This window comes from Pongo abelii, chromosome 1 (assembly GCF_028885655.2).
Source record: "Pongo abelii isolate AG06213 chromosome 1, NHGRI_mPonAbe1-v2.0_pri, whole genome shotgun sequence".
Taxonomy (NCBI): Eukaryota; Metazoa; Chordata; class Mammalia; order Primates; family Hominidae; genus Pongo; species Pongo abelii.
This window is the reverse complement of record NC_071985.2, coordinates 27,433,170-27,455,268: the sequence shown is the minus strand read 5'-3', so window position 1 is coordinate 27,455,268 and position 22,099 is coordinate 27,433,170. Positions and strand designations below refer to the sequence as shown.

The 22,099-nt window shown below is 41.3% G+C and overlaps 1 long non-coding RNA gene across 1 annotated transcript in view; it reads left to right on the top strand.

Annotated features, from left to right (window-relative positions):
* The window catches only part of LOC129060150 (uncharacterized), a 30,328-nt gene that overhangs the window by 2,451 nt on the left and 5,778 nt on the right, over window positions 1–22,099 (top strand). The window lies entirely within an intron of this gene.

Below are 22,099 nucleotides of genomic sequence, written 5' to 3'. Positions count from 1 at the left end.
CCTTTTGCCCAATTTAAGGCCTCTTTTGCATCCTCCCCTTGTGTCTCCCCACCTTAATCCACAAGTATGGGATACCTCTACTCCTTCTTTGGCAACCGACTATGCACCCCTTACCATTCCATTAAAACCTAATCACCTTTACCCTGCTCAATACCAGTATCCCATCCCACAGCAGGCTCTAAGAGGACTGAAGCCTATTATCACTCACCTGTTACAACATGGCCTTTTAAAGCCTACAAATTCTCCTTACAACTCCTCTATCCTACCTGTACAAAAACCAGACAAGTCTTACAGGTTGTTTCAGGATCTTTGCCTTATTAGTCAAATCGTCATTCCCATCCATCCTATAGTGCCAAACCCTTACACTGTCCTGTCTTCAATACCCGCTGCCACAACTCATTATTCAGTTATTGACCTCTAAGACGCCTTCTTTACTATCCCTTTACATCTCTCCTCCCAACATTTTTTCATCTTTACTTGGACTGACCCTGACACCCACCAGTCCCAGCAACTCACCTGGACTGTCCTACCCCGAGGTTTTAGGGACAGCCCATACTACTTCGGTCAGGCTCTCTCTCATGACTTACTTTCTTTTTGCCCATCTACCTCCCACCTTATTCAATATGTTGATGACCTTCTTCTTTGCAGCCCCTCTTACCAATCTTCCCAGCAGGACACTATCTTACTTCTTCAGCATCTCTACTTGAAGGGGTACTGAGTATCCATCTCTAAGGCTCAAATTTCTTCCCCTAGTGTTACACATCTTGGCATAGTCCTCCATCAACATACATGTGCTCTTCCTGCAGACCACGTTCAGTTAATCTCCCAGACCCCAATCCCTACCACCAAGCAACAACTCCTTTCCTTCTTAGGCATTGTTGGATACTTCCAACTCTGGATACCAGGCTTTGCCATCCTAACCAAACCACTTTACAAGCTCACTAAAGACAATTTAGCTCATCCCAAAGACCCTAAGTCCTTTCCTCATTCTTTCATTCATTCTCTCAAAAAGGCCCTAGAAACAGCTCCCACACTAGCACTCCCTGACTCATCCCAAACTTTTTCCTTACACACAGCTGAAATACAAGGTTGTGCGGCTGGAGTTCTCACACAGGAGCCAGGCCCAAAACCTATAGCCTTTCTATCCAAACAACTTGACCTCACAGTTCTAGCTGGCCCTCATGTCTACAAGTGGTGGCAGCCACCACTTTAATACTTCTAGAGGCCTTCAAAATCACAAGCTATGCTCCACTTACCCTCTATAGTTCTCAAAACCTTCAAGTGTTAATATCCTCCTTGCACCTTTCACACTTATTGTCTGCCCATCGACTCCTCCAGCTCTATTCACTCTTTATTGAAACCCCAACAGTAACTATTGCCCATGGTGTCCTCAAGCCTACTCTTTTAGAAATAGACAACAGTATGGGTATACAGGGCCAGTTCCACATATTCAGCCACCAGACCGGCATCCAGGACAACAAAGAGTATGCCGTTGGTTGTTATAAGGCTTAGGACATTTCTCTCTTTGCCAGCTGCAGCTTAATCCAGGAGACAAAGAATATTTTACTTATTATCTCTCCTGCATAGGATCTGCAATCAGAGCTATTGAACTTCTCCATTCAGACCGCCACTCACACCTATGGGAAAAGGGTGATATAATAGATCATTGGCTTGACAACAGGAAATCCTATTCATATGATGGGAAATGGGGACAAAAAGCTTTGGTACATAAAACATTATTCCTAAGATGGCCAAACAGGAACAGCTCCAGTCTGCAGCTCCCAGCATAATCAACGCAGAACACAATGATGTCTGCATTTCCAACTGAGCCTCCACTGGTGATACCCAGGCAAACAGGGTCTGGAGTGGACCTCCAGCAAACTCCAACAGACCTGCAGCTGAGGGACCTGACTCTTAGAAGGAAAACTAACAAACAGAAAGGAACAGCACCAACATCAACAAAAAGGACATCTACACCAAAACCCCTTCTGTAGGTCACCAACATCAAAGACCAAAGATAGATAAAACCACAAAGATGGGTAGAAACCAGAGCAGAAATGCTGAAAATTCTAAAAATCAGAGTGCCTCTTCTCCTCCAAAGGATCGCAGCTCCTTGCCAGCAATGGAACAAAGCTGGATGGAGAATGACTTTGACAAGCTGACAGAAGTAGGCTTCAGAAGGTCGGTAATAACAAACTTCCTGTTTTTTTCGAACCCATCATAAGGAAGCTAAAAACCTTGAAAAAAGATTAGATGAATGGCTAACTAGAATAAACAGCATAGAGAAGACCTTAAATGACCTGATGGAGCTGAAAACCATGGCATGAGAACTATGTCATACATGCATAAGCTTCAATAGCTGATTCGATCAAGTGGAAGAAAGTGTATCGGTGATTGAAGATCAAATTAATGAAATAAAGCCAGAGGAGAAGTTTAGAGAAAAAAGAGTAAAAAGAAATGAACAAAGCCTCCAAGAAACTTGGGACTATGTGAAAAGACCAAATCTGCATTTGATTGGTGTACCTGAAAGTGACAGGGAGAATGGAACCAAGTTGGAAAACACTCTTTAGGATATTATCCAGGAGGACTTCCCCAGCCTAGCAAGGCAGGCCAACATTCAAATTCGGGAAATACAGAGAACACTACAAAGATACTCCTCGAGAAGAACAACTCCAAGACACATAATTGTCAGATTCACCAAAGTTGAAATGAAGGAAAAAATGTTAACAGCAGCCAGAGAGAAAGTTCGGGTTACCCACAAAGGGAAGCCCACCAGACTAACAGCTGATCTCTCGGCAGAAACTCTACAAGCCAGAAGAGAGAGGGGGCCAATATTCGACATTCTTAAAGAAAAGAATTTTCAACCCAGAATTTCATATCCAGTCAAACTGAGCTTTATAAGTGAAGGAAAAATAAAATCCTTTACAGACAAGCACCTGCTAAGAGATTTTGTCACCACCAGGCCTGCCTTACAGGAGCTCCTGAAGGAAACACTAAACATGGAAAGGAACAACCAGTACCAGCCACTGCAAACACATGCCAAATTGTAAAGACCATCAAGGCTAGGAAGAAACTGCATCAGCTAATGAGCAAAATAACCAGCTAACATCATAATGACAGGATAAAATTCACACATAACAATATTAAACTTAAATGTAAATGGGCTAAATGCTCCAATTAAAAGACACAAACTGGCAGATTGGATAAAGAGTCAAGACCCATCAGTGTGCTGCATTCAGGAGATCGATTTCACATGCAGAGACACACATAGGCTCAAAATAAAGGGATGGAGGAAGATCTACAAAGCAAATGGAAAGCATAAAAAAGTAGGAATTGCAATCCCAGTCTCTGATAAAACAGACTTTAAACCAACAAAGATCAAAAGAGACAAGGACATTACATAATGGTAAAAGGATCAATTCAACAAGACGAGCTAACTATCCTAAATATATATGCATCCAATACAGGAGCACCCAGATTCATAAAGCAAGTCCTCAGAGACCTACAAAGAGACTTAGACTCCCACACCATAATAATGGGAGACTTTAACACCCCACAGTCAATATTAGACAGATCAACAAGACAGAAGGTTAACAAGGTTATCCAGAATTTGAACTCAGCTCTGCACCAAGCAGACCTAATAGATATCTACAGAACTCTCCATCCCAAATCAACAGAATATACATTCTTCTCAGCACCACATCACACTTATTCCAAAATCAACCACACAGTTGGAAGTAAAGCACTCCTCGGCAAATGTAAAAGAACAGAAATCACAACAAACTGTGTCTCAGACCACAGTGCAATCAAACTGGAACTCAGGATTAAGAAACTCACTCAAAACCACACAACTGCATGGAAACTGAACAACCTGCTCCTGAATGACTACTGGGTAAATAATGAAGTGAAGGCAGTAATAAATAAGTTATTTGAAACCAATGAGAACAAAGACACAATGTACCAGAATCTCTGGGACACATTTAAAGCAATGTGTGGAAGGAAATTTATAGCACTAAATGCCCACAAGAGAAAGCAGGAAATATCTAAAACTGACACTTTAACATCACAACTAAAACAACTAGAGAAGCAAGAGCAAACAAATTCAAAAACTAGCAGAAGGCAAGAAATAACTAAGATCAGAGCAGAACTGAAGGAGATAGAGACACAAAAAAACCTTCAAAAAATCAATGAATCCAGGAGCTGTTTTTTTAAAAGATCAACAAAATTGATAGACCGCTACCCAGACTAATAAAGAAGAAAAGAGAGAAGAATCAAACAGATGCAATAAAAAATGATAAAGGGGATATCACCACCAATCCCACGGAAATACAAACTACCATCAGAGAATACTTTAAACACCTCTATGCAAATAAACCAGAAAACCTAGAAGAAATGAATAAATTCCTGGACACATACAACCTCCTAAGACTAAACCAGGAAGAAATTGAATCTCTGAATAGATCAATAACATGTTCTGAAATTGAGGCAATAATTAACAGCCTACCAACCAAAAAAAGTCCAAGGCCAGACGGATTCAGAGCCTAATTCTACCAGAAGTGAAAAGAGGAGCTGGTACCATTCCTTCTGAAACTATTCCAATCAACAGAATAAGAGGGAATCCTCCCTAACTCATTTTATGAGGCCAACATCATCCTGATACCAAAGCCTGGCAGAGACACAACAAAAAAAGAGGATTTTAAACCAATAGCCCTGACGAACATCGATGCAAAAATCCTCAATAAAATACTGGCAAACCGAATCCAGCAGCATATCAAAAAGCTTATCTACCATGATCAAGTCGGCTTCATCCCTGGGATGCAAGGCTGGTTCAACATATGCACATCAATAAACCTAATCCATCACATAAACAGAACCAACGACAAAAAACACATGATTATCTCAATAGATGCAGAAAAGGCCTTTGACAAAATTCAATAGCTCTTCATGCTAAACACTCTCAATAAACTAGGTATTGATGGAACATATCTCAAAATAATAAGAGCTATTTATGACAAACACACAGCCAATATCATACTGAATGGGCAAAAACTGGAAGCATTCCCTTTGAAAAGTGGCACAAGAGAGGGATGCCCTCTCTCACCACTTCTACAGTGTTGGAAGTTCTGGCCAGGGTGATCAGGCAAGAGAAAGAAATAAAGGGTATTCAGTTAGGAAAAGAGGAAGTCAAATTGTCCCTGCTTGCAGGTGACGTGATTGTATATTTAGAAAACCCCATTGTCTCAACTGGAAATCTCCTTAAGCTGATAAGCAACTTCAGCAAAGTCTCAGGATACAAAATCAATGTGCAAAAATCACAAGCATTCTTATACACCAATAACAGACAAACAGAGAGCCAAATCATGAGAGAACTCCCATTCCCAGTTGCTACAAAGAGAATAAAATACCTAGGAATCCAACTTACAAGGGATGTGAAGGACCTCTTCAAGGAGAACTACAAACCACTGCTCAACGAAATAAAAGAGAACAAAACTAAATGGAAAAACATTCCATGCTCATGGATAGGAAGAATCAATAGCATGAAAATGGCCATACTGCCCAAGGTAATTTATAGATTTAATGCCATCCCCATCAAGCTACCAATGACTTTCTTCACAGAATTGGAAAAAAACTACTTTAAAGTTCATATGGAACCAAAAAAGAGCCTGCCTTGCCAAGATAATCCTAAGCAAAAAGAACAAAGCTGGAGGCATCACCCTACCTGACTTCAAACTATACTACATAGCTACAGCAACCAAAACAGCATGGTACTTGTACCAAAACAAAGAGACAGACCAATGGAACAGAAGAGAGGCCTCAGAAATAACACTACACATCTACCACCATCTGATCTTTGACAAACCTGACAAAAACAAGAAATGAGGAAAGGATTCCCTATTTAATAAATGGTGCTGGGAAAACTGGCTAGCCATATGCAGGAAGCTGAAACTGGATCTCTTCCCCACACCTTATACAAAAATTAATTCAAGATGGATTAAAGACTTCAATGTTAGACCTAAAACCATAAAAACCCTAGAAGAAAACATAGGCAATACCATTCAGGACACAGACATGACAAGGACTTTGTGACTAAAACACCAAAAGCAATGGCAACAAAAGCCAAAATAGACAAATGAAATCTAATTAAACTAAAGAGCTTCTGCACAGCAAAAGAAACTACTATCAGAGGGAACAGGCAACCTACAGAATGGGAGAAAAAATTTGCAATCTACCTGACAAAGCCCTGACAAAGGGCTAATATCCACAATCTACAAATAACTTAAACAAATTTACCAGAAAAAAAACAACCCCATCAAAAAGTGGGCAAAGGGTATGAGCAGACACTTCTCAAAGTAGACATTTATGCAGCCAACAGACACGTGAAAAAATGCTCATCATCACTGGTCATCAGAGAAATGCAAATCAAAACCACAATGAGATATCATCTCACACTAGTTAGAATGGCGATCATTAAAAAATCAGGAAACTACAGTTGGTGGAGAGGATGTGAAGAAATAGGAACGGTTTTACACTGTTGGTGGGAGTGTAAACTAGTTCAACCATTTGGAAGACGATGTGGAAGACGATGTGGTGATTCCTCAAGGATCTAAAACTAGAAATACCATTTGACCCAGCAATCCCATTACTGGGGATATGCCCAGAGTATTATAAATCACGCTACTGTAAAGACACATACACACATATGTTTATTGTGGAACTATTCACAATAGCAAAAACTTGGAACCAACCCAAATGTCCGTCAGTGATAGACTGGATTAAGAAAATGTGGCACATATACACACCATGGAATACTATGCAGCCATAAAGAAGGATGAGTTTATGTCCTTTGCAGGGACATGGATGAAGCTGGAAACCATCATTCTCAGCAAACTATCACAAGGACAGAAAACCAAACACCACATGTTCTCACTCATAGGTGGGAATTGAACAATGAGAACACTTGGACCCGGGGTGCAGCAAACCAACATGGCACATGTATACCTATGTAACAAACATGTACATTGTGCACATGTACCCTAGAACTTAAAGTATAATATATTAAAAAAAAACAACAAAAAAACAAAACTTGTTCCTTCCCTGGCCTAAAAACTTATCACCACCTACATTAAAGCTAATATGCCTGATTACTGTTTTTAGTGAACTTATTTTATTAGGGCAGTTCCAATCTCAAAAATATGCTAACTGGCACCTTCGTGGCCACATAAAAATGTGCTCTAGACCCAAAACTTACTGGATTAACTCATTACAAAATTAAATTTTCTTTAAGGTGTCCACAAGCAGTCCTTGGTCATGCTTGAAGCAACCCTGAGAAACATTGCCTCTATCAGCCTCCAGAAAAACCCAGAAGGAACTTACATTATTTATCTTTCCTTATGAATTTTTGTTTTATAAATACAAGACAAAAATGTCAACCCTTTGAGCCAGAACTAAGCCACTGTAACCCCTGTGACCTGCACATATACATCCAGATGGCCTGCAGGAGCCAAGAAGTCTGGAGCAGCCAAAAAACCACAAAAGAAGTGAAACAGCCAGTTTCTGCCTTTACTGATTAACCAACCCTACAACATTCCACCATTATGACTTGTTCCTGCCCTACCCTAACTGATCAATTGATGTTATGACATTCTTCTCCTGGACAATGGGTCTCATGATCTCCCCACCATGCACCTTGTGACCCCCTCCCCTGCTGACTACAGATAACCACCTTCAACTGTAACTTTCCACTGCCTACCCAAGTCCTATAAAGCTATCCCTCTCCTATCTCCCTTCGCTGACTCTCTTTTCAGACTCAGCCCATTTGCACTCAAGTGGATAAACAGCCTTGTCGCTCACACAAAACCTGTTTTAGGTGGTCTTCTATACAGACATGCGTGACATTTACTATCAGGCTCAAATATAATTTGTCATTTTATAAATTTAAGCAACCAAAAATAAACTTATGTTAACAATTAATGTTTCAGTATTTAACCTTATTTTGGAAATGACTCAGACATTTAATAAATATTTACTACTTAATTCAATATAACATACATTTAAGATTTCATTTATCCAAAAAAGGGATTCTTAAGACGATTTTTAAAGAGAGAAGTTTTATAAAACATGACCTTTTTTTAATCTGAGATGGGGTCTTGCTATGTCACCCAGGCTGGAGCTCAGCGGGGTGATCACAGCTCACTGCAGCCTCAAACTCCCAGGCCTAAGTGATCCTCCCATCTCAGCCTCTCAAGTAACTAGGACCACAGATGTTCACCACCATGCCCAAATAATTTTTAATTTTTTTGTAGAGAAGGGTCTCACTATGTTGCCCAGGCTGGTCTCAAACTCCTGGGCTCAAGCAATCTTCCTTCCTTGGTCTCCCAAAATGCAACCACACCCAGTCCATAATCATTGAAAAAGCTTACATATGAACTTTTATCTCATTCACATTCATCTAATTTACTCATCTTTAAAACTTATGTTTGAACTGTTTATAAAAATTGTAGGAGGCATTGAAGAAAACTAGCCATCATCTCAAGTTATTTCCCTGTTAACTATTTTTACAGTGAGCAAATGTTAGGTAGTAGCCACCTAAGCAAGTACCCTAAAGTTAAATACATGGCTATTTTGTTGATCAGAAGACACAGCTGTTTTTGTTAAAGCAAAAATATTAAACTAGTCAGATTTACCCAAGTCACATGCACTAAAAGCCATCTGAGTTAATTTCTACTTTTCTGATAAAATATTTTAAAGTGTTTACTTTTTTCTTTAAGCTATTAATTACAGCTCGTTAATATATTTTCGGAGAGAAATATCACATACACGTAACGCATATGAACAAATGGACACACAGACAGAAGCAGGTCTTATAGCTTTTATAAGATTATTTATTTGTCAGTGTTAAAATACTTTCTCTCTCCATTTTATACTATAAATCTCCCAATCATCTGTTTCGTTGCCCTAAATAATAATTAGGCAACCCTAAATTTGCACTTTCGAAGACACGACTCTTAGGTAAAACAAAGTAGAAAATTTACATCTCAAAGGCACAGAACAGATCTCAACACCATTACTTGCCCAGACAAAGAACAGCATAGATAATAGGTCCAGTTGAGACAAAATGGCCAGGAAAAGCACCTTAAAGGTAGGGTTTATTATGTAAACTTTATACCCATGTCTTCACCATTGTAAAGTTTTTAGGGGTTTAGGTGAATAGAGGGAGAGGCCCTTACAAATGGAGGTTTTCATTATAGATATAAATCTCTTTTACACAAAGTTTCAAAATAGCCAGCCAAATGTCAAAAGTTGAATTTTTTGGACCATATAGTTGATAGGTAGTCTTTTCAATTTATCTTACTTGTTGGTTAGATTACTGACTTCAGGATGAAGCCTTTTAACTAACAATGGCAAAAAGGCATTTTCTATGCCTGGATTCAAGCATAGAACTTGATTTCATATTCCCTACAATATATATTTTCTTCTTTATCCAAAGGAGTGGTTGTCCCATAATAGTGGGGTTGAAAATGGAAATAGTGGCTCTGGTGTCTACCTAGATTGGATAACAACTGGTAGAAGGTTAGAGCAGCTCCCTCTAAGGCCCATCAATCCTGATAGTTAACATGGAAATTATCAGGGAGTGAAAAGCCTGTTTTTAGGGACTTTCCTTGAAATTTTGGGAGTAGCCTCTTTCCCAATGTCCTGGTTGTTTGCACCGATAGCAACTGCTGTTTTAGGGGTTGCTTATTGAAGAAGTGCTCTGGTGTAGACCCAAAGGCCATTCTAGGTTGTTGGTTGGCATGGAGCTGAAACACATTGGAAATGGCTTTCAAATGCTCAATTGTGATTTTTCAGGCTTTGCTAGGCCTATACATGGACCAGGTAGGAGCTTGTCCGGTAATACCATTCTGCCTCTTTTATCCATTTCTGGGCTTCCCCAGTTTTCACCAGTATGTGAATTAATTGGTAAAGATCAAATATCTTGAGGTCATAAATTTCAGTTAAGACCCTGAATTCTTCAGAAACCTTTTGAAGGCCTTCCCTAGATTTAGCAAAATTTTTAACTATGTCGCTGAGTTCTATTATCACCTAGGGAGTGTAAGTCACTCTGGGATTATTTCCTGAATTTTTGAGTGGCTTTAAGCAAACTGTTTAATTGTGGTTTTATTTTGTTTTGTTTTGTTTTGTTTTCAGAGAAGAAAGCCAAGTCAGACTGAGAGTTAGTAGACTAAATACTCAGGCAAAGTGGGATAGAGAGGAGCAGTAGGAATTCTGTCAGTATTACTGTCCTTGATGTGGATGATAACTTGCATTTTTAGCTTTTTTGTATGTGTGTGATGGAGTCTCGCTCTGTCGCCCAGGCAGGAGTGAAGTGGTGTGAACTTGGCTCACTGCAACCTCTGCCTCCCGGGTTTCAAGCAATTCACCTGCCTCAGCCTCCTGAGTAGCAGGGACTACAGGCGCAAGTCACTATGCCCAGCTAATTTTTGTATTTTTAGTAGAGACAGGGTTTCACCATATTGGCCAGGCTTGTCTCAAACTCCTGACCTCGTGATCTGCCCACCTCAGCCTCCCAAAGTGCTGGGATTACAGGCGTGAGCCACTGCACCCAGACTTTTTAGCTTTTTATTAGTTCTTCACAATTAATTTTTAAAAATGTTAGAATTCTGTCTCTTTGAGGCTTCTGAATGCTATTAATAATTAGAATGACATTCTCTCTGCTAAATTTGAGAGACTTGAGATTCAAGTATGCTTGTTAAATGAACCGCCTTATTCATCTGGAATGTTCCATATAATGGCCCTTTAATTCTGAATTATCTTTAGTAAGATTTTGCCACTTTTGTAAATATTTGCAGCTTCCAAGGTCATAGCTCCTAGACATGAAAAAGGCAAGTACACCAGAAGGCAAAGTACTCAGATATTTATAAATTAATGATCCCATTTTTATGTATGATCTTGGGTCTCTTAGAGCTGACATGGATTTGGCTATAAGACCTCAGCATATAAGAAGAGAAAAAAATAAAGAGCCCCCCTTCAGTAATAACTACTTATTGTAACTGCCATCAGTTACCTTAAAAACTGCAGCTTTTTTGCCAGTGACTCATCAGTCACCACAAACCAAAAGGTCATGTGCCCTGCCACAGCACAAAGCAACCCTTGGTAACACACAGTCAAGTGCTCTTTCACTATATAAACTAACCCTTTGTACCCCAAAGGCCAAAGATATCAGGGAGCTCAAATGCAAAAGACAACAGAGCTCCAACCTGAGAGGAACTTACTTATGACTCTTGAAGCTCCATGAGAAAGACAGAGGAACCCCTTCACCCCCACCCCTCCAAAAGGGATTACAGCATTTTTCCTATGTTTCTCAGAAGGTCTCAGGGTTTTCAGCAGTCTCCTTCAGTTCCCTTTGTGGTCACCAGATTTGCCAAAGGACAAAATTACATGTTTAGTTTGAAGATCTCGACTAGCTTTATTGCAATTCTAGGACTGGGCAATGTCTCATTCCATAAAATAGAATAAGGGTCCCAAGGAGTTGAGCAGAGGGGATTCATTTTACAGACAGAGGGGGTTGAAGAAACCAGAAGCAAAGAACAAAATGTGGACTGGTCCTTTGAAAGTTACCTCCCTTACAAGGTGAGAACAAGGAAACAGAACAATAGAGAAATAACAGATTTGTTAGCATCTGGTTACGTCAGGTTACTTTAGTTGTAAGGATTAAAACAGAGAAAACTTTGTTATCCTGCTCATTAAAGACTGAAACTGGTTGGCTTGGAACATTGGCTGTTATTGCTCTGTCCTGATTTTGGGGAAGATGAAATAACAACTTATTTTCAGTTTGGTGATATGGAACTTTGGCATGGGTGACTCCATTTTGATTTTTAGTCTGGTCTGTTGGGGCCTAATACAAAACAATAGCCTTTCATAATTTTTACTTAACATTAGGAAATAAGACACAAAGCTCATATCTTTATCAAATCTAAGGGTCTTTGGTCCATTGACCGTTCATGTGCACTCCTTTTGACATTTTTCCCAGGCTGACTGTGAATTTAGCATTGTTCTGATTCTTTACTTGCAATAACAGCAGTTACTCTGCGACAGGCACTGTTCTCAGCACTTTTCACCCAGTAACTCATTTAATCCATACAAGGTCCTGTAACAAAGGGACTATGGTCTACATCTTAAATGGGCAGTACCTGTGCAAGGTTGGTGAGATCATTCTCCCAAGCTTGCACAGCAAGAAGGATCAGGATTTGAACTCAGACCCAGCACCCAGATGCTTGACCAATTAAGCCAGAGCAGCCTCAGAGCCCAAGTTCCAGAAAGTGTAGGGGAGAAAACAATAAATTTTATCTTTCACCTTGATGAGTTTTTTCTGAACTTCTCTGTAAAAAAGACAAATTAACAAGAAAAAAACAAACAGAATTCTGATAAAATGTGTACCTATGGGAGACAACCCAGAGAAATGAGTAAATCTCTGCAGCGGATCTCAAAGAATTATCCTAGACCTCACCCTTAAGTACTATCCTTCTCTGAAACAAAGAGAGAAGGCTGAGGGGAATGATGCAATTAAGAAAAGTTGGCCATGGCCGGGCATGGTGGCTAACACCTGTAGTCCTGGCACTTTGAGAGGCCGAGGCAGGCAGATCACAAGGTCAGGAGTTTGAGACCAGTCTGGCCAACATGGTGAAACTCCATCTCTACTAAAAATACAAAAATTAGCCAGGCGTGGTGGTGGTTGCCTGTAATCCCAGCTATTCGGGAGGCTGAGGCAGGAGAATTGCTTGAACCTGGGAGGCAGAGGTTGCAGTGGGCCAAGATCACGCCACTGCATTCCGGCCTGGGTGAGAGAGTAAGACTCCATCTCAAAAAAAGAGAAAAAGAAAAAGAAAAGTCGGCCAGGAAAAGCACCGTTAAAGAAGCGTAATATTTAATAACTAGATTTAAGTTGATGCCTTCTCTAGGGAATTAGTTCTTCTTTTCTTTCTGATGCAGAAAGGAGACACCCTTACAATGGAGGTTTTCTTTACAGATGTAAATTTATCTTATGAAATGATAACTCTGTTTTCAAAGCTAATTTGTTTTCAAAGCTTCTCTGTGTTTGCTATTTCCCAAAATAACTCAAAATAATCCTTAGGCCAAAAAGGCATATTTTGGGGTAGTATGTCCTGAGCCCCATCATTAGTCATCTTTATTCCCCTGGCCAAAGGTCTCCTTGCTCGCGACAGTCAAAGACTAAAGGACAGAGGGAACTTTTTAATAATGAGAGTTTGCTGACATGCAAACACGTGTCATCCACTTTCTGATAAAAAAAAAAAAAAAACAGAGAATACATTCCTGTGGCCGAAACCTGACATTTTAAGCCATTTGAGATACCCAATAGTCTAGAAAGAATGCTCCTGAGAATTAAAATGAAAGAAATGTCTCCAACCAAATTAGAGACTACTAAATGAATCTTATTAAGAAACCAAGTGGAAACCCCATCTCAGAGAACAAATTAGGACATAGAAATCAAATTGCCATCATTAAACCAAAAATAAAATTCTAAGTCCCTCAACCACTGAATGGACCCCCTCCTCTCAGCCAAGGGCCTTCTAAAACACTAAAACTGAAACACTAGTTCAGGCCATGATGGGAATAGGTGGTCAGGCATGTCTCATTACACTCTCCTCCCTATGGAATTCAGGCACATCTGACCAGCATTTACATTCAAACAGCAACCTTAAGATTGACAAAACAGACTCTTTGTAGCAGTAAGATATCAACATGATAGATAGCAGGCCTTGAAATAAATAGAAGTATTTTACCCCAAAATATATTTCTTTGACATATTTTGAAATGGCCCTGCAAAGTTGTCTCTTGTGGGAAAAATCTACATTCTATAGAGAATCCCCTTCCCTTTCCAGGTCTTTTTCCTGATCCAGGAGAGAATTAAGAGTCTTGCACCTTTTTAAGCCTTATAAGAAACATTTACTATCTATTATCTCTGAAGCCTGCTACCTAGAGGTTTCATCTGCATAATAAAAACCTTGGTCTCCTCAACCCCTTAACTCAGTCATTCCCCTCTATTGATTCCAGGTCTTTTGATAAACTCAACCAATTGCCAATCAGAAAATCTTTGAATCCACCTAAAACCTGGAAGTCCCCCCACACCTTCGATTTGTCCACCTTTCCAGACCAAACCCATGTCATCTTAAAAGTACTGATCAACATCTTGTGTCTCCCTAAAATGTATAAAACCAAGCCGTAGCCTGACTACCTTTGGCACGTGTTCTCAAGATCTCTTACGGCTGTTTCATGGGCCATGGAAACTCATATTTGGCTCAGAATAAAACCCTTCAAATATTTTACAGAGTTTGACTCATTTTGTCAATACCATGATTTAAGCAGGCAGCTCAAAGGGTAAATCCAATGAGGAAATAAGGATAAAATAATGTGTTCTGAGCACCTATTCTTTGTCAGGCTCTTTGCCTATGTTATCTTTTAAAATCTGCACAACACTGAGAAATAGGCAATATTCCTATTGGGGCACAGAAAACAAAACCCCAACAGTCCAGGAACGCAGAGGAAACATCTTCATATTTTACACAAGTCAAGGAGATATCACAAGCATGAATGCCATGCAAATGTTTCCCCAGTTTTCTGTTTAGTTCTGTTAGTTTCAGAGTAACAATATTATTAATCATATCTACCACTAATTGAGTATTAGCCACATGCACCTGGCCGGCACTGTGCTAAGTGCTTTATATGCACCATTTCATTGAATGCTTGTAATTACAATGTGAATAATTATTATTATTTATTATTAACCTTATTTTACAATGAGACAACTTATAAAGAAGGAAATTTATAAATAAAAACTTGTAATTTATAAATGAAACTTGTAAATGAGGTCATTTGTAAATGAGAAAAGGCTTACAATGGTAGTATCAGGGCTCTGTGCCTCCATTAAACATCTGAATCTAAAGTAAAATTTATCTTCTTAAGCGAAAAATAAATTAATAACACAAATTAACATGGATGACGGGGTAGAAATGTTTATGATCAGGCAAGAAAAGAGCTAAAATGTTCAGGGTGCTGTGGAAGAATTAAGTAAATGTTTCTGGAAAATCACATGGGTAACTGGAAATCACTGATCTAAACCAGGATGGTGAGAGTAAGGTAAGTGGTCTCTAGCCCTTGAGGACTAAACTCTGATTTTTTTTTTATCTTGCCCAAATTCCTATCTAAGGGGTCTGGGGAGTCATGCCCTACAAATCATAAATTCTCATTAGATGAGTTTTATTTAACCCTATATATAATGATTTACTTTCCAATCTGACTCTGGCATAACATTAGGAGACAAAGATAAAATCAAAATATTTTACCCCAAAACATGTTTCTTTGCCATATTTTGAAATGGCCCTGCAAAGCTTTTCTTGGTAGGGGAAAATTTGCATGTGTAAAGAATCTCTATTAACATAGCTAGATCTTTTTCTTCCAGACTCTCCCAATCCTAAAGAGATTAACTAAAATCTGAATAGGAAACATTTGTCACCTATTGTCTCTAAGGGCAGCCACTATAACACTTCAAAAAGACTTTGGTCTCCACAGTCTTTATCTTAACCGGAACATTCCCTTTCTGTCTATCCCAGGTCTTTAGACAAACTCAATCAATTGTCAACCAGAAAATATTTAAATTCACCTATAGCCTGGAGGCCCCCCACCTTTGAGATGTTCTGCCTTTATGGACCAAACCAATACATTTCTTAAATGTATTTGATTGATGTCTCATGCCTCTCTAAAATGTATATAACTAAGCTGCGCCCAGACTACCTTGGGCACATGTTCTCAGGACCTCCTGAGGGCTGTGTCACGGTCCATGGTCACTCATATTTGGCTCAGAATAAACCTCTTCAAATACTTTTACAGAGTTCTACTCTTTTCGTCAACACCCTGTAGATCCTCTCCCACCTAGAGCTGGCCTCTCCCACTCTTTGTGGAGGGCCAGGAAGCATTGGTTGGAGAGGAGAGGAGAGCAGAGTGGGGGTGGTTTGTGGCATAGAGCAAAACTGGAGCTCCTCTCTTCCATGTGCGTCCGTGTGAAGATACCACCAAACAGGCTTTGTGTGAGCAACGTGGCTATTTATTTCACCTGGGTGCAGGCGGGCTGAGTCCGAAAAGAGAGTCAGCGAAGGGAGATAGGGGTGGGGCCGTTTTATAGGATTTGGGAAGGTAATGGAAAATTACAGTCAAAGGGGGTTGTTCTCTGGTGGGCAGGGGCGGGGGGTCACAAGGTGCTCAGTGGGGGAGCTTCTGAGCCAGGAGAAGGAAATTCACAGGGTTAATCACTCAGTTAAGGTGGGGCAGGAACAAATCACAATGGTGGAATGTCATCAGTTAAGGTGGGGCAGGGCCTTTTTACTTCTTTTGTGATTCTTCAGTTACTCCAGGCCATCTGGCCATATACGGGCAAGTCACAGGGGATGCGATGGCTTGGCTTGGGCTCAGAGGCCTGACATTCCTGCCTTCTTATATTAATAAGAAAAATAAAACAAAATAGTGTTGAAGTCTTGGGGTGGCGAAAATTTTTGGGGGGTGGTATGGAGAGAGAATGGGCGATGTTTCTCAGGGCTGCTTCAGGTGGGATTAGGGGCGGTGTGGGAACCTGAAGTGGGAGAAATTAAGCTGAAGGAAGATTTTGTGGTAAGGGGAGATATTGTGGGGTTGTTAGAAAAAACATTTGTCGTGTAGAATTATTGGTGATGGCCTGGATACGGTTTTGTATGAATTGAAAAACTAAATGGAAAAGGTCCAAGAATTGGGAGGACCTAGGACATCTGATTAGAGTGCCTAAGGAGATTCAGCATAGTCCTGCCAGCAAAGATTATTTATTTACTTCAAGAGTTAAGAGTGGCAGTTTGGGGATAGCACGAGGAGATATCAGCTGTGATGGCTTGGAGAAACGGTGTAAACTGGCAGTGTAAACAAGAGCAGGGCATGTATGAGTAGTTGAGAATGGAGAATAGGGGTATGACTAGACAGAAAATAGTAGGGATGACAAGTTTTTTGGGGGGGCATAGTCTAAGTTGGTCCGGTGTCTGGAATGAGACTGGGGCCTAATAAAAAGGAGCATCTATACAGGAGCTTAAATGGGCTGTACCCTGTAGCATTCTGAGGACAGGTCTGACTTCTGAGAAGGGAAAGTGGTAAAAGTATTGTCCAGTTCTTTTTAAGTTGGTGGCTGAGCTTGGTGAGGTGTGTTTTTAAAAGACCTTTAGTCCGTTCTACTTTTCTTGAAAACAGAGGACTATAAAGCATATAAAGTTTTCACTGAATACTAAGAGCCTGAAAAACTGCTTGGCTGATTTGACTAATAAACGCTGGTCTGTTATCAGACTGTATAGAGGTGGGAAGGCTAAACTGAGGAATTATGTCTGACAGAAGGGAAGAAATGACTGCGGTGGCCTTCTCAGACCCTGTAGGAAAGGCCTCTACCTATCTAGTGAAAGTGTCTACTTAGACTAAGAGGTATTTTAGTTTTTGTGACTCTGGGCATGTTGAGTAAAGCTAATTTGCCAGTCCTGGGCGGGGGCAAATCCTCCAGCTTGATGTGTAGGGAAGAGAAGGGGCCTGAATAATCCTTGAGGAGTAGTAGAATAGCAGATAGAATAGCAGATGGAACACTGAGAAGTTATTTCCTTGAGGATAGATTTCTACAATGGAAAGGAAATGAAAGGTTTTAAGAGGCGGGCTAGTGGCTTGTACTATAGCATAGCCTGCCTTTGCTGGTGTGTGGCGATTAGGCCTGGTGGAACTGCCATCAATAAATCAAGCGTGATCAGGGTGAGGAACAGGAAAGAAGGAAATATGGGGAAATGGGATGAACATCAGGTGGATCAGAGAGATGCAGTCATGAGGGTCAGGTGTGGTATCTGGAATAATGTGGGAGGCTGGATTGAAGTCCGGGCCAGGAACAAAGGTAATTGTGGGACTTAACAAAGAGTGAGTACAGCTGAAGGAGCCAGGAAGCAGAAAGTATATGCATCAGGTATGAGGAAGAAAATAGATTTTGGAAGTTATGAGAAATGTAGAGAGTGAGTTGGGCATAGTTTGTGATTTTTAGGGCCTCTAAAAGTATTAAAGCAGCGGCAGCCACTGCACGCAGACATGAGGGCTAGGCTAAAACAGTAAGGTCAAGTTGTTTGGACAGAAAGGCTACAGGGTGTGGTCCTGGCTCTTGTGTAAGAATTCTGACCGCACTAACCATGCCTAGGAAGGAAAGGAGTTGTTGTTTTGTAAGGGATTGAGGTTTGGGAGATTAATCGGACATGATCAGCAGGGAGAGCACGTGTGTTTTTACGAGAATTATGCTGAGATAGGTAACAGATGAGGATGAAATTTGGGCTTGACTGAAGTAAAGGGGGCTGTCTGTGAAGGCTTGCGGCAGTACAGCCCAGGTAATTTGCTGAGCCTAATGGGTGTCAGGGTCAGTCTAAGTGAAAGCAAAGAGAAGCTGGGATGAAGGGTGCAAAGGAATAGTAAAGAAAGCATGTTTGAGATCTAGAACAGAATAATGGGTTGTAGAGGGAGGTGATGAGGATAGGAGAGTATATGGGTTTGGCACCACGGGGTGGATAGGCAAAACAATATGGTTGATAAGGCACAGATTCTGAACTAACTTGTAAGACTTGTCTGGTTTTAGGACAGGTAAAATGGGGGAATGGTAATGAGAGTTTATAGGCTTTAAAAGCCCATGCTGTAGCAGGCGAGTGATAACAGGCTTTAATCCTTTTAAAGCATGCTGTGGGATGGGATCTTGACATTGAGCGGGGTAAGGGTGATTAGGTTTTAATGAGATGGTAAGGGGTGCATGATCAGTCGCCAAGGAGGGAGTAGAGTTATCTTGTACTTGTGGGTTAAGGTGGGGGGATATAAGAGGAGGATGCAAAGGAGGCTTTGGATTGGGAAGAAGGGCAGCAATGAGATGTAGCTGTAATCCAGGAATAGTCAGGTAAGCAGATAATTTAAAGTGTCTCGGCCTAATAAGGGAACTGGGCAGGTGGGGATAACTAAAAGGAGTGCTTAAAAGAGTATTGTCTAAGTTGGCACTGGAGTTGGGGAGTTTTAAGAGGTTTAGAAGCCTGGCCGTCAATACCTACAACAGTTACAGAGGCAAGGGAAACAGGCCCTTGAAAAGAAGGTAATGTGGAGTGGGTAGCCTCCATATTGATTAAGGGGACGGACTTACCTTCCACTGTGAGAGTTACTCGAAGCTCAGCGTCTGTGATGGTCTACAGGGCTTTCAAGGTGATTGGGCAGTGTCAGTCTTCAGCCACTAAACCGAGAAGGAGTCAGTCAGAGAGCCTTGAGCCAGAGTTCCAGGGGCTCTGGGAGTGGCTGCCAGGTGAGTTGAACAGTCTGATTTCCAGTGAGGTCCCGCGCAGATGGCTCACGGCTTAGGAGGAATCCTGGGCTGCAGGCATTCCTTGGCCTGGTGGTCAGATTTCTGGCACTTATAGCAAGCTCCTGGGGGCAGAGGTTCTGGAGGAACGTCTGGCTGCTGCGGTTCAGGCGTTTGGAAGTTCTTGTGTGCTGGAGATGTGGCTGGGGTTTGTCTCACAGTGGAGGCAAGGAATTGCAACTTTTTTTTATTATTGTACACCTTGAAGGTGAGGTTAATTAAGTCCTGTTGTGGGGTCTGAGGGCCAGATTCCAATTTTTGGAGTTTTATTTAATGTCAGGAGCAGATTGGGTAATAAAATGTATATTGAGAATAAGATGGCCTTTTGACCTTTTAGGGTCTAGGGCTGTAAAGCATCTCAGGGTTGCTGCCGAATGAGCCATGAACTGCACTGGGTTTTTATATTTGATTAAAAAAAAGCCTAAATGCTTCTGATTTGGGATAAAGAAAAAGGAGCATTAACCTTGACTATGCCTTTGGCTCCAGCCACCTTTTTAAGAGTAAATTGCTGGGCAGGTGGGGGAGGGTTAGTCATGGAACAAAACTGTAAGCTGGACCAGGTGTGAGGAGGGGAGGTGATAAAAAGATTATAGGGTGGAGGAGCGGAGGCTGAGGAAGAATTGGAACCTAGCTTGGCCTGGGGAGGAGGGGAGAGGTCAGATGGGTCTGTAGAAAAGGAAGATTAGAAAGACTCAGCGATGCTTGGGGTTGGGACAGAGGGGACAGGCGGGAGGGAAAGAAGGAAGATTTGGGATGAGTTGCACTGGGCACAGAGACTAGGAAGGGACTGATGTGTAAAAGAATGCCTGGACGTCAGACATCTCAGACCATTTGCCCATTTTATGACAAGAATTATTTAGATATTGTAGGATGGAAAAATTGAAAGTGCCATTTTCTGGCTATTTGGAACTACTGTCGAGTTTGTATTGGGGTCAAGCGGCATTGCAGAAGAAAATAAGACACTTAGATTTTAGGTCAGGTGAGAGTTGAAGAGGTTTTAAGTTCTTAAGAATACAGGCTAAGGGAGAAGAAGGAGGAATGGAAGGTGGAAGCTTGCCCATAGTAAAGGAGGCAAGCCCAGAGAAAAGAGTAGAGACACAGAGAAGGGGTGGGGGTTTCTTGCCCTCCAGAAAAGCAGAGAAAGGGTTGGGGCACGGAAATAAGGGATTGGGGGTTCTTGCCCCCTAGAAAAGCAGGACTTGCTGCTAAGGGTGAAGGAGAAGGGTTTGAGGGGTACTTGCCCCTCCCCCAGAAAAGCAGAGAAGTGGTAGAGACAAGGAGAGAAGGGGTTGGGGTACTTGCCCCTTCCCCAGAAAAGCGGGACTTACCGCTAAGGGTGAAGGACCAAGGCAGGCGTCCCTGCATGGTCTGACACCTTTGAAACATGGGTGAATAATCAGAGAGGCACCCCTGCAATGATTAAACACCAAGGGAATGCTGCCTTCCCAGTCCGTGACCGGCGCCAGAGTTTTGGGTCCACAGATAAAACGTGTCTCCTTTGTCTCTACCAGAAAATGAAAGGAATTGAAATTAAGAGAAGGGAGAGATTGAAGTGTGGCACCAAGATTGAAAGGAGAAAGAAGTTGAGGGATAGTGAGGGAGGTGGGAGAAGAGAGTAAAAAGAGGCCGCTTACCGGATTTGAAATTGGTGAGATGTTTCTTGGGCTGGTCGGTCTGAGGACCTGAGGTCGTAGGTGGATCTTTCTCACAGAGCAAAGAGCAGGAGGACGGGGGATTGATCTCCCAAGGGAGGTCCCCCGATCCGAGTCACGGCACCAAATTTCATGCTCGTCCATGTGAAGAGACCACCAAACAGGTTTTGTGTGAGCAACATAGCTGTTTATTTCACCTGGGTGCAGGCGGGCTGAGTCCGAAAAGAGAGTCAGCGAAGGGAGATGGGGTGGGGCCGTTTTATAGGATTTGGGAAGGTAATGGAAAATTACAGTCAAAGGGGGTTGTTCTCTGGTGGGCAGGGGCGGGAGGTCACAAGGTGCTCAGTGGGGGAGCTTCTGAGCCAGGAGAAGGAAATTCACAGGGTTAATCACTCAGTTAAGGTGGGGCAGGAACAAATCACAATGGTGGAATGTCATCAGTTAAGGTGGGGCAGGGCCTTTTTACTTCTTTTGTGATTCTTCAGTTACTTCAGGCCATCTGGCCATATACGTGCATGTCACAGGGGATGCGATGACTTGGCTTGGGCTCAGAGGCCTGACACTCTCTTTGAATGCAAAATACAATGTTGGATCCTTTAGTCCATCTGTGAATCTATATTAAGCACTTGGTGAATGTATTTTAATATATTTTTTATTACAGTAAAGTTTTATACAAGCATATTTCACTGACTTTACATACGAAGTTCTTATATTTTAACATCTCTTGATGATGTCATAATTATAATTGGCAGCATCTTTTCATTTTTACTAGTACCTATGATGATGATGGCATCTTATTCAATATCTACTATATAACAATTGAAATCTCTAAATGAAAGCCAAGGGTTGGAAGAATTGATGTCCTTTAGTACTAAGGAGTAATAGACATGGAGATATCTAATACATCATGGTGCGCATGTGTGTGTGTGTGTGTGAGTGGTTGGGAGTGTGGGTGGTTAAGTATATGCACATACGCTTATTGGGTAATGGAAGGGGCAGGTCATGGGAAAGG